The sequence below is a fragment of the Ambystoma mexicanum genome, chromosome 10 (genome assembly GCF_040938575.1).
Source record: "Ambystoma mexicanum isolate Mex_15411 chromosome 10, UKY_AmexF1_1, whole genome shotgun sequence".
NCBI lineage: Eukaryota > Metazoa > Chordata > Amphibia > Caudata > Ambystomatidae > Ambystoma > Ambystoma mexicanum.
In genome coordinates this window covers 267970885-267983602 of record NC_090932.1, presented here as the reverse complement: position 1 = coordinate 267983602, position 12718 = coordinate 267970885, and the positions used below count along the sequence as shown (strand labels likewise).

The 12718-nt window shown below is 49.4% G+C and overlaps 1 protein-coding gene across 2 annotated transcripts in view; it reads right to left on the bottom strand.

Moving 5' to 3' along the window:
* Positions 1 to 12718, bottom strand: part of LOC138491341 (beta-galactoside alpha-2,6-sialyltransferase 1-like) — a 566357-nt gene that overhangs the window by 516857 nt on the left and 36782 nt on the right. The gene's annotated exons all lie outside the window — the stretch shown is intronic.

Below are 12718 nucleotides of genomic sequence, written 5' to 3'. Positions count from 1 at the left end.
CAGGCCCCCACTCATGTCTACCATCACCCACACCCCCCAGCGGTGCAGGGGCAGCCTCCACCAGGACCCACTCATGTCTACCACCACCCCCACCCCCCAGCCACCAGGGGCACCCTCCACCAGGCCCCCACTCATGTCCAACTCATGTCTCCCACCACCCCCACCCCCTAGCCACCAGGGGCAGCCTCCACCAGGCCCCCACTCATGTCCCCCAGCCAACATGTCCCCACAATGTAGATCCCTGGCCCTTATGGTCAGCCTCCAAATGCCAAACACCGACCCGAGTATTGCATCCACCCACTTAGAAACGGCAAAAACATGATAGAACCCCAATTGCAAGTTTGGAAATGAACACATGTCCCTCACATACACCCAATGGGTGTCAGTGAATGTCAAAACCCATATCATGATATGCATGAAACCAATGAGATGATACTACACATTGAACTTTGCAGAAAAAATATGTATTAAAAGCAACATAAATTGAATCAAAAATAAACAAACAATAATAGAATTTTTTTTTAAAAAAAACAGCAGGTCCGTGAAATAATGCAAAACCACAAACCATAATGCAAAGGAAAGGTGTCCAAAGTCACAGTCGACAAAAGTAAATCCAATGGAAAATTAAAATCGAAAACCATTGCTCCATGGCGAAATCATAATAATAGCCCGAGGACCCAGTTGCCCACCCACTCCTGCCTCTGGGGTTGTCATGTCGGGCACTGCAACATCTGGCACCACTGACAACCCCCGGCCAGAGAGGCAGAGGGGCACCAGCTTCAGTGCCAGGGAAGTTGGTGTCCTGGTGGAGCAAGTCCTGGGGCAGTATGATGCCCTCTACGGAAGTGTGCGCGCCGACAAGGAAGGACGGACTCGGATCTGGATGGACATCGTGACTGCCATCAACACGGAGGGGGTGGCAGTCCGCGACTTCCAACATGTCAAGAAGCGCTGGGAGGACTTCAGGTCAAGGACCCTGAACAACGCCCGGCGCCTCTTGAAGGCAGCGGATGCTAAGGGGCACCGGGGCCACTTGTCGGAAGATCAGATGAGGGTCCTGGAACGCATATCCCCAGCGCTCCACATCCAGGTCCTTGAGAGGCAGACACGTCTGGAGTCGAGCGGTAAGTGTACATGCATCATGATTGTAAGCTGTGCGTGTGGTGATGTGCCAGTAGTGTGCCGGTTGCACATCTGTTTGTATGGGGCCGAGTATGGGTGGGGGTGTACAGGACCGTGAGGCTAACACATGCGAGGGCTGTCATGTGTGAGACATGGATGGTGCTTGTGTGTGTAGGCTTGAATGCCAAATGCAGTTGTGTGGGCACACATGTTTGGATGAATGTGTATGTAAGTGGGCATGTTTGTGATGTCACACATGTATGTTGTTTTCAGCTGCATGTATCAGCACTGTGTACATGTGCATGTGTGCGTATTTGACAAGGGTGCAACAGTGATGCAACATGGATGCATGTGACAGCGGGATGTGGAAGCCTGATTGGCAGATGTGACATGGATGCCCATCGGAACACTGCGACAGTTGGCTGAGGTGTACACATGCATGCAAGTGTGGTGGTGTGCGTGCATGTGTAGTGCACTCCCTGTGTTGCATGTGATGTCTGGCTCACCTTTGCCTGCTCATGCTGTTGTATGTGTATGGATGGTGCTGGCAGTTGCGATGTGGCTGTGGTATGGCTCATGTGTGCAAGTTGAAATGACATGTGTGTTGCCGATTGTGATGCCATGTCTGAGGTTTGTCAATGCCACTCATGTGCAACCGTCCTGTGTGTATGTGTCCATTTTACAGTGCCCTGATGCCTGTGTTTTATTTCTCCCTGTCTGCAGCGTCAACTGGTGAAGAGGGCGGAGAAGGTGCTGTGGAGCACAGCGGTGGGGATTGCACGGCCAGCGGAGACGCAAGGCCCGGCTCCCCTCCCAGTTGTGATCTCGTCGGGGAGTGAGGAGTCCGGTGCAGTGTCCCAGGCCGCAGCTGCCGGGGGGAGGTCCACGAGGCGGAGGTCGGAGTTAGACTCCTCGGCAGCAGAAGGGGCAGCTGGGACCCCACAGGGCCCAACGGGGGAAGATGGCACAGAGTCATCCAGGTTGGTGGGGGGTTTGGTGGAGGAGGAGGCCGTGCAAGCAACAGAGACGGGGTCTGGAGGTGGGGATTCCACTGGTGCTAGTGGTGCAGTGCAGGACCAGGGACAGGAGGCAGCATGGGTCGCCGCGGAGGTGCCTGTGTGCAATCCTGTCCCTGATCCTGTCACTGCATCATCTTGCACCAGCAGGGATGCCTACGTCCAGACCCGTTTTCAGGCAGGGGATGAGCTCACGACAACTGGCCTTCCTCTGCCTGCGGACATGGCTATCTGGGTCTGGGTTGAGCCTGTCCTGACTGGTGTGGCGTTGCGTCAACGGGCCATGCGAGGTGACCTGCAGTCTTTTCATGAGGAGACTGCACGTCATCTCGAATGGCTCGTTGACCGCGTCGGACTACTGGGACAGGTCACCCAGGCCGGATTCCTCCTCAACTGAACCCCCTATGCGCCAGTCGTCCTCCGTGCCATCTTCCCACCCATCAATCATCTGGGTGCCCTGTGGAGCTGCCTCTGACGGTGCGGCCAGGCTGGTGGAGGAGGCATCCCTGCCACAGTCAGGAGTCAGACGTCCAGCAGGGGTGGCCACATCAACGACTGCACCCCAGCCAGCGGAGGATGTGCAGGCAGCAGGAGGCAGTGCACGGGCAGAGGCGCAGCAGCAGCAACTTGGTGGGAGCCATGATGGCTCGTGGCCTTCCGCATCAGAGGGGCAGGCATCGGCCGTAGGGCAGGAGGACCCAGGACGGGAAGTGTCTTCCGTGTGGCAGCGGTTGGGCCACGCCATAGATGCGGAGTGGCAGCGGGCGGAAGAGGCACGGCTCACGATGGTCAGGGCGGAGAACTCCATGCAGAGGGCCCTGAGGCGGGCCGAGTGCCTCGAGGCAATCTGCAGGGAGTTTGGGGTGAACCGGTGGACGGCCCTGCGGACCCTCGGAGGAGGACCGCCTCCGGGACATTGAGCAGGAGTTCGATGATGCCCTGCCCCGGAACATCCCGAAGTGAGCCGTCATACTAGCCCGCTGCCCTTGTAAATAGTTCTATAGTTAGTGTTAGGTTTCCTTTGGTTTAGCATTTTTTTGGACCTTTTGGACAATGGGCCACATTTTTGTTTATAGTTATTTTTTTTAGGTAGTGTTATTCGATAGGTTTCATTTCTTCGGTTGGGATCATGGACCCTGGATTGTTTATCTGTACATAGTTGACTTTTGGATTTTCAATTTTTATTATGATTTCGCCATGGAGCAATGGTTTTCGATTTTAATTTTCCATTGGATTTACTTTTGTCGACTGTGACTTTGGACATCTTTCCTTTGCATTATGATTTGTGGTTTTGCATTATGTCACGGACCTGCTGTTTTTTTTTTTTAATTTCTATTATTGTTTGTTTATTTTTGATTCAATTTATGTTGCTTTTAATACATATTCTGTCTTCAAAGTTCAATGTGTAGTATCATCTCATTGGTTTCATGCATATCATGATATGGGTTTTGACATTCACTGACACCCATTGGGTGTATGTGAGGGACATGTGTTCATTTCCAAACTTGCAATTGGGGTTCTATCATGTTTTTGCCACTTCTAAGTGGGTGGATGCAATACTCGGGTGGGTGTTTGGCATTTGGAGGCTGACCATAAGGGCCAGGGATTTACATTGTGGTGACATGTTGGCTGGGGGACATGAGTGGGGGCCTGGTGGAGGCTGCCCCTGGTGGCTGGGGGGGGGGTGCAGGGAGACACGAGTTGGACATGAAGGGGGCCTGGTGGAGGCTGCCCCTACAATGCTGGGGGTGGGGGTGATGGTAGACATGAGTGGGGGCCTGGTGGAGGGTGCCCCTGGTGGCTGGGGGGTGGGGGTGGTGGTAGACATAAGTGGGGGCCTGGTGGAGGGTGCCCCTGGATGCTGGGGGGTGGGGGTTGGTGGGAGAAATGAGTGGGGGCCTGGTGGAGGCTGCCCCTGCACTGCTGGGGGGTGGGGGTCATGTGAGACATGAGGGGGGGCCTGGTGGAGGCTGCCCCTGCACTGCTGGGGTATGGGGGTGGTGGTAGACATGAGTGGGGGCCTGGTGGAGGGTGCCCCTGGTGGGTGGGGGTGCAGGGAGACATGAGTTGGACATGAGTGGGGGTCTGGTGGAGACTGCCCCTGCACTGCTGGGGGGTGGGGGTGGTGGTAGACATGAGTGGGGGCCTGGTGGAGGGTGCCCCTGGTGGCTGGGGGGTGGGGGTGGTGGGAGACATGAGTTGGACATGAGTGGGGGCCTGGTGGAGGCTGCCCCTGCACTGCTGGGGGGTGGGGGGTGATGGTAGACATGAGTGGGGGCCTGGTGGAGGGTGCCCCTGGTGGCTGGGGGTGGGGGTGGTGGGAGACATGAGTTGGGCATGAGTGGGGGCCTGGTGGAGGCTGCCCCTGCACTGCTGGGGGGTGGGGGTGATAGTAGACATGAGTGGGGGCCTGGTGGAGGGTGCCCCTGGATGCTGGGGGGTGGGGGTGCAGGGGGACATGAGTGGGGGCCTGGTGGAGGCTGCCCCTGCACTGCTGGGGGGGTGGGGGTGATGGGAGACATGAGTGGGGGCCTGTTGGAGGCTGCCCCTGCACTGCTGGGGAGTGGGGGTGATAGTAGACATGAGTGGGGGCCTGGTGGAGGGTGCCCCTGGATGCTGGGGGGTGGGGGTGCAGGGGGACATGAGTAGGAGCCTGGTGGAGGCTGCCCTGAACTGCTGGGGGGTGGGGGCGATGGTAGACATGAGTGGGGGCCTGGTGGAGGCTGCTGTTACGCTCACCTGATTCCCACGGGAGCGTCGATCTGGACTGACCAGCTGTTGCTTCCACCAGAGTAACACGTAGAGCCGAGATGACAGACTGGACAGACCCACTTAGCTTTGTTTGTTTGGCTCGTACGAATATCTTTCTGCAATGGAGAAAGGGAATTAACCTCCCGTAATCTGAGCATTCCACTCCCCTTGTCTGCCCACAGAACACTCCTGAAGTCCCCTCTTAATCTCACCTGAAGATTTGGAAAGATGAGCTCTCCATCCTGCGTCGAGCGCAGGGGCGCGTAGACGACCAGTTACTTCACTGGCGTGGAGGAATTGGTGAGTTCCAGTATTGACTCTAAAGTCCAATTGTTCGTAAGAGTTCAAAAGTCTGATCTTCACTCTGCCAGATTCCTTGCAGGTTGCAGATTTAAACCACTAGAAGAGTTCCAAGTGGCAATTGGTAAGATCCTGGTAAGTCTATTGGGGTACAGCGATGATGCAGAATTAACTGCGCCGACCCGAAATGAGGTGAGTACCCCCCTGTGGTAATCAGGTAAGTCTTTGGGGTTAGGTTGTATTGTCCTTGTTTTCCCCTTAGGGGCTCGGGTGCGGCGGTGATGCAGAATTGACTGCGCCGACCCGAGATGAGGTGAGTACCCCCCTGTGGTAATCATGTAAGTCTTTGGGGGTGGTTTGTATTGCCCTTGCTCACCTATTTGTTCTTGTCTCCCCCAGGTGTTGAAGAATGGCCTGGAGATGCTGGGTTGCGATGGAGTAAAGGAATGCAGCCCCGGATGGTGAGTTCAGCGCGGCGCTGCGAGGTGCGTGGCAACACACCTGTGAAGGCTTCTCTCTTCCAGATCGACGATGTGCTGGATCAAGGATTCAGGTAAGGGTTTTGTTCTGACCTCTTCTCCTTCTCCTTTTCTTGTTCCAGGTGTTCCAGGGCTGAAGCGGGCGTGGCTGAAGACTGGAGCTGCTGAGGACACGGTGAGCGTTACGCTGCAGCAAGCAGAATAACGCAAAGCACGTGTGGCTGTCCGAGTGTGGCTTAAATAGCCTTGGAAGAAGTCCCAGGTAAGTATTCTTCCACAGCCCCACCCGAGAGGAAAGGAGTCCCTGAGGTAAAATAGTCCATCTAAGCCTCATTTGGCTTGTGGCTTTGTGCAGCATGGTCTGCATCAGGTAGGTATGCAGCATGGTCTGCATCAGGTAAGTTTTCTGTAATGAGCCTGGCACCCATGGCGCAAGGACTGACTTTATTCTTATGAGCCTGGCGCCATAGGCGCCAGGACTGTAGCCTAATAGCCCCTAACTGGGGTTTTTGGGCATGCTTCAAGTGGCATGATGCCTGCTTCCGGGGTTGCTGGGCCTGGTCTGGCTTTCCGGGGGCAGGCATTGTGACAGTTGCCCCTGCACTGCTGGGGGGTGGGGGTGATGGTAGACATGAGTGGGGGCCTGGTGGATGCTGCCCCTACACTGCTGGGGGGTGGGGGTGATAGGGGACATGAGTGGGGGCCTGGTGGAGGCTGCCCCTGGTGGCTGGGGGGTGGGGGTGGTGGGAGACATGAGTGGGGGCCTGGTGGAGGGTGCCCCTGGTGGCTGGGGGGTGGGGGCGCAGGGAGACATGAGTTGGACATGAGTGGGGGCCTGGTGGAGGCTGCCCCTGCACTGCTGGGGGTGGGGGTGATGGTAGACATGAGTGGGGGCCTGGTGGAGGCTGCCCCTGCACTGCTGGGGGGTGGGGGTGGTGGTAGACATGAGTGGGGGCCTGGTGGAGGGTGCCCCTGGTGGCTGGGGGGTGGGGGTGGTGGGAGACATGAGTGGGGGCCTGGTGGAGGCTGCCCCTGCACTGCTGGGGGGTGGGGGTGATGGGAGACATGAGTGGGGGCCTGGTGGAGGCTGCCCCTGCACTGCTGGGGGGTGGGGGTGGTGGGAGACATGAGTGGGGGCCTGGTGGAGGGTGCCCCTGGTGGCTGGGGGGTGGGGGTGGTGGTAGACATGAGTGGGGGCCTGGTGGAGGGTGCCCCTGGTGGCTGGGGGGTGGGGGTGGTGGTAGACATGAGTGGGGGCCTGGTGGAGGGTGCCCCTGGTGGCTGGGGGGTGTGGGTGCAGGGAGACATGAGTTGGACATGAGTGGGGGCCTGGTGGAGGCTGCCCCTGGTGGCTGGGGGGTGAGGGTGGTGGGAGACATGAGTGGGGACTGGTGGAGGCTGCCCCTGCACTGCTGGGGGGTGGGGGTGATGGGAGACATGAGTGGGGGCCTGGTGGAGGCTGCCCCTGCACTGCTGGGGGGTGGGGGTGCAGGGAGACATGAGTTGGACATGTGTGGAAGCCGTGGAGGGTGTAGAGGGAACACCTGGGAGGACCCACACGTGCAATTCACGTGTGGTGCTCCCTGTGCACCCCTGGAATACACGTACCCTGATGGAATCGCGTGTGATACTTCCTGCGCACCCCTGAAATACACGTACCCTGCTGCTTTTGCGTGTGATACTTCCCACGCACCCCTGGAATACACGTACCCTGATGGAATCGCATGTGATACTTCCCAAGCACCCCTGAAATACACGTACCCTGCTGCTTTTGCGTGTGATACTTCCCGCGCACCCCTGAAATACACGTACCCTGCTGCTTTTGCGTGTGATACTTCCCGCGCACCCCTGGAATACACGTACCCTGCTGTTTTTGCGTGTGATACTTCCCGCGCACCCCTGGAATACACGTACCCTGCTGTTTTTGCGTGTGATACTTCCCGTGCACCCCTGGAATACACACACCCTGATGGAATCACGTGTGTTACTTCCCAAGCACCCCTGATGTACACGTACCCAGGACAATCGCGTGTGGGACTTCCCGCGAACCACTGAAATACACGTTCCCCGCTTGGCCTTTGCTGTTTGCCAGCCCTGTGAACTGATCCAGGGTTAGCACAGCCCTTTGCGATGATTTGGGGATTTTGAAGGCTTTTCCTTGCGCAAGGGCGTTCTTGGGGGCATAACTGGCGCTGCTGCAGGGTCGCTGCGCCACTCTGAGCCACGGCTGGTTTCGGAGGCTAAAATCCATGAATACGCTGTGCGATGAAAAGGATTTTTTCGCACGCGGCTGGCGCAGTGTATCCACGGAGACACTGTGCGCCAGCCGCGTGCGCCATTTTTGTGCGAATTTCTATGAATTACCCTGCATGATGGTGTGCGGAAATAGTTCCATTAACTTTCCAATGTATTGTTTGATCATTAAAGTAAGGGACACACCTTGTACATTCCCCAAATAATTGCCTCCACAATTAATTGGTATGACATCTGGCTGCCCTGTACTTCTCAGACTTAACAATTTTGGAAAAACATGGAACCAACACATTCCCGCTATCCAAACCATTTAATTGTGAAATCTCCAAACCTAGGTCCATGTTAATATTTAGCTTCTCACAAAAAGCCAGTAACCACAACAGCCAACTGTCTCCTGTCACCCACACAGTTTTCAAACTAGCCATGATATCTGCAGTCTTTCTATGTTTCCAGGAAAATTATTCTTAGTTTGAATTTCTAGTAGTTTGTATGAGCAGGGTATGTATGATGTGTGTGTTTTCGAGTTTGTAATTGGTTGATTGTACTGTTGTAATTATCTGCGGCTATCCAACAGCCACTCCATGCGTGGCATTGCTACCCGCGGGCTGATGTGGTACCCTGTGCAGCTGCGGCATATTGTGACAAATGGCATGTCGTGTATTTGTTGACATGTGTTAGCCATGGCTATCCAATATTTTTGGTGGATTAGCATCATAGATGCATTGAGTGTTTTGGGGGATTGGGAGAGAACAGGGGGATGGGGGAGTCCATGGGGAGTGGCGAGTGGCTGGTAAGCATGCTAGGGTGGCTTGTTTGGGTGAGTGGAAATACATATTTTTATTTGTAGTTTTTTTTAGTAAAGTCGCGTCTAACAACAAACAGACATGCAGATCTTTTCTATAACCGCCTCTTTTGGAAAGCATGTGCACGCCAATGCTTTTTGTCATTTTATCGGTTGTAGGTGTAGGCCCGGTTATATTTAAAGCTGCGACTATAAACTATACATTGTCTGTGCAATAATCATGATTTTATGTGGATGATACAATACAGAATTTTATTTGTGTGTGTTATTTTATCTGCTTAGGTGTTCTCTTACATCATTTGAAGGCCGATTTAGTTTGGTTTTGGGTTTGCAGAAAAATGTACGTGCAGCCACGGATACAAAACAAGATCTGTAGCTGCGTCGAATAGCCGCGGCTATGAAAGTTGTTGGGTGGAGAAAAAAATTGATTTTGTGAGTTTCATTGATTGTTATTAGTTGTTGCTACTATTCTATTTGTGTAGCTCTCAGTGATAAATTGTGGTGAAAATGCATCATCCATATTAGTAGGTTTATTGGTAAATACCCCTGTTTTTTTGGTATTCGTTTTGGAAAGTATAAAAGGCACCATTTTCTGAAGTTGCATTATTTTGATTGCAGAAGTTTCACTGTGCACGTGAGAGGAGTGTGGCTGATGTGAAAGTAAGTGTTAATAAATATTTATAGATTTGAAGCTTTATTTGTATTGTGTGTGTTGGTTTATACCAACCACTGCTATCAGGTGGTCATTATGATTTTTTTCATCTGCTCTGATTGTGTGGCAAGTATTTAATGCATTTTTTAAGTTTTACAAATGTGGACCTATACAATTAGATTTGTCAATCAAAGGCATTCATATGCAGGCAATTCATTTGTTGTATTTATGTTAGTGAGGTTGAAGGTTTATTTGATTTTATTTCTTGTAATTTGAATGCACTTTCAGGGATGCAGTACTCTTAGGTCTTTTGAGTGTTTTGTGAGGTAGTTGAATTGACAGTGGTTTTCAAGTTCATTTTAGCCATTTGTTTATTTCTTTATTTTATTGTAGCTGTATCATTCTCATCATCCTAGTGGACTTTCACTAGATGTTATACAGTTAACTCCCGTGAAAGGCCAACCCATATTCAACACATTGTGGTACGGCTGGTGAAGGCAGCAGCATATCTGTAAACTGTTAATGAAAAGCCTCCTTTGCGACCTTTCTAGCATTTCTGATGATTCTTTAAATTGAGTGTTGTAGTGCTGCAGGTGTTTTAAGACTCTGGCTGTTGGTAGCAGCACCTTCAATGTGTGGTGGTTGATTTTGTACAAGCACCGTTCACAGCTGCAGTAAAGAGGGAAGACAACATATAAATCAAAAAAGGCTGCAGTCCAGTATGGGGCACATTATCTGGAAACATTTGAAGGCCCACGTCTTCGTGTCTTTTTGGACAAGGTGCATTGGACTTTCTCCATTTATTTTTTGCCGAAAAATATGTAAACTGATTTTATTTAAAGTACTAGTGGTTCTACCTGTTTGGTTCTTTTCTATTGAATGTTCTCCAAGTTTAATTATCACATCCTTTCTTTTTCTGCATGTTTACTTAAAATACCCCATTCTCTCTTGTTTTTGAAGTTTACTTAACCTACCCCTTCACTCTATTGTAATTCCTTAGGATGATGTCCTTTGTTTGTTCTTACCCAGTTTAAATATGTATGTTCATTGATTGTAGTGACAGTTTTTATACTTTTATTGTATCTCTGTTGTGTTAGTGAATTAGTGATGGCAATGTACATTATGTTTGGACAGAGTAATTTCTCAATGGGCTAGTGTGGCATGTCCTGGGAGAAGCAATTGTGGAATAGGCAACACATTACTCTTAGAACTGAAACATTGGACATTAGGAGCAGTAAAATTGGAACAGGTGGAATTGACAATGATGCAGAAGTTGACGGTAAATTCATTGTTGTGGCCTTCCACTGAAAGCTTCGAAATTGAACATTTGAAGGCCCACGTCTTAGTGCCTTTTTGCACAAGTAAAAACAGTGTTCTAATATCTTGAAATAGTTTGGAATATCTGCAGTGGTCTTTTTGTAGGTTGTTTCATTGTGGGGTGACAGAGACTGGTAATAAATATGGTACTAGTGTTTCTTTCTGCCTGTGTGATTGTTTTTTATCCCTTTTTCTCCAAGTTTACTTATCCCACCCTATTCTCTCTTGTTCTCCAGGTTTACTAAACCTTCACCATCCGCTGTCCTGCAATCACCCAGTATAATGTCCTTTGTTTATTCTCACCCAGTTTATATATATCCCTGTTTGTTTATTGTAGTAGTAGTTTTTATATTATTGTATGTGTTTTTAATCCAAGTTGGATTTGTTTCCCAATGATCCAATGATTAGTATGTGCAAAGAGAACAACAGTGTTGCATGCACAAATGTTGTATCTTATAGTGTATGTGATGCACTGCATACAAGATATAAAGATCATAACAACGTGTGTATTAAATAGTGTTTCTTAAAGTGTGTGTATTCTTTAACTGATTATGTTTTCTTTTTTTCAGCTAGAACAATATTATTATTTTTTTTAAACATAGATGAATAACCGCAGCTCCGTTGTAGCACAATTTGTTGTTGAATATTGGAGTGTGGTTAACCACAGCAATGACTGGGGAGGGTCATAGCTGCAGGTTTGTCGCACCATACCCGTGGCTATACGCCTCAATGAGCAAAAAAGTACACTGTTTGTACCCCAAAGAGTCCTTTCTAAGAATTATCTATTACGTATATATTTATAATAAATCTATGTGACTTTCCCCCCAGAGTTTCATATTCTAACCGTGGCTAGAAAGAAAAGTCAATGAACTCTAGCTACGGCTACGAGTGATGAGTTATCACACACTTTACACAACTCTTTTTATGCACTCTTTGTACTGTCTCTTTTGTTATTCAAATTCTATACTTAGTTTCTTGAGAAAAAAAACACTATCCCACAGCCGTGGCTACTACAAAGGGGGCACCATTCGAATATATTCATGATCACGTCTAAATGTATCAACGACTGGGGGTGTTTGCCTGGTCCGAAACCCACCCCATGTTCAGAGTTGTTATCCGTTGTGTAGCAGCGGCTATGGAAAATGTTTAAAAATAATTACATGTGGGTGGTATTGAGTGTAGTGTTTGTAAGCAGTTATTGTAACATTTGAAATACTTATTATTCATTAATAATACATATAAGTGTACATACTTGGAAAAGGTAAATAAATATGCAAACAATGTTTGTTGAAAACAGGTTTATTTGGGGGGATGTGGTTGTGGGTTTTCTTTTTCTTTTAGTTGGAACACATGATACATCTTCTTCTTTAGCCCAATTATCTGGATTTTTACTGTCAATGATTTGATTTTAACTTTCAATGTCCTTTTTCATTGATTGTACATATTTTTGAATATTTATAAATAGTTGTTTTAATTATGTTCATGAATCTATGATTAGTTTTTTGGGTTTTTTTGTTGTGCTTCTTGTTTGATTCTTCTGGATATTTGAATTACTTCTTCATCTGTTTGAAAATATTTGAAATATTTTTAGACAATCAAGATATAATACATTTTCCAAATATTTGTGTTGGTTGTATATACATTTGATAGTAGGTAGATAATGTATATCTGTTTGGTGACTGATATTTGTTCCTTAAAATGTTATTGTTAGTCTAATTGTGTGGTAGAAAGAAATACTGTTACTCACTTCCGATATTACAATTAGCAATGAAGGAAGAGTACATGAGGAGAGAAGGTGGAATGTTTGTATTTATTTTCTGATTGGTTGTTCATTGTCTGTGTGGTGGGTGGCTTCCAATAGGATGTCAGGTACCTCAGATGCTAGTGACTTGTTGAACCTATCAGAGAATGTATTTTTCTGAGTGATATTTATACATGCCAATAAAATTGTAGGTTTTATTGTATCATTGTATTAAGAGTTTTTCTACATAATACATTTTTATTGTTTGAGAGTGAGGTGTAGTTG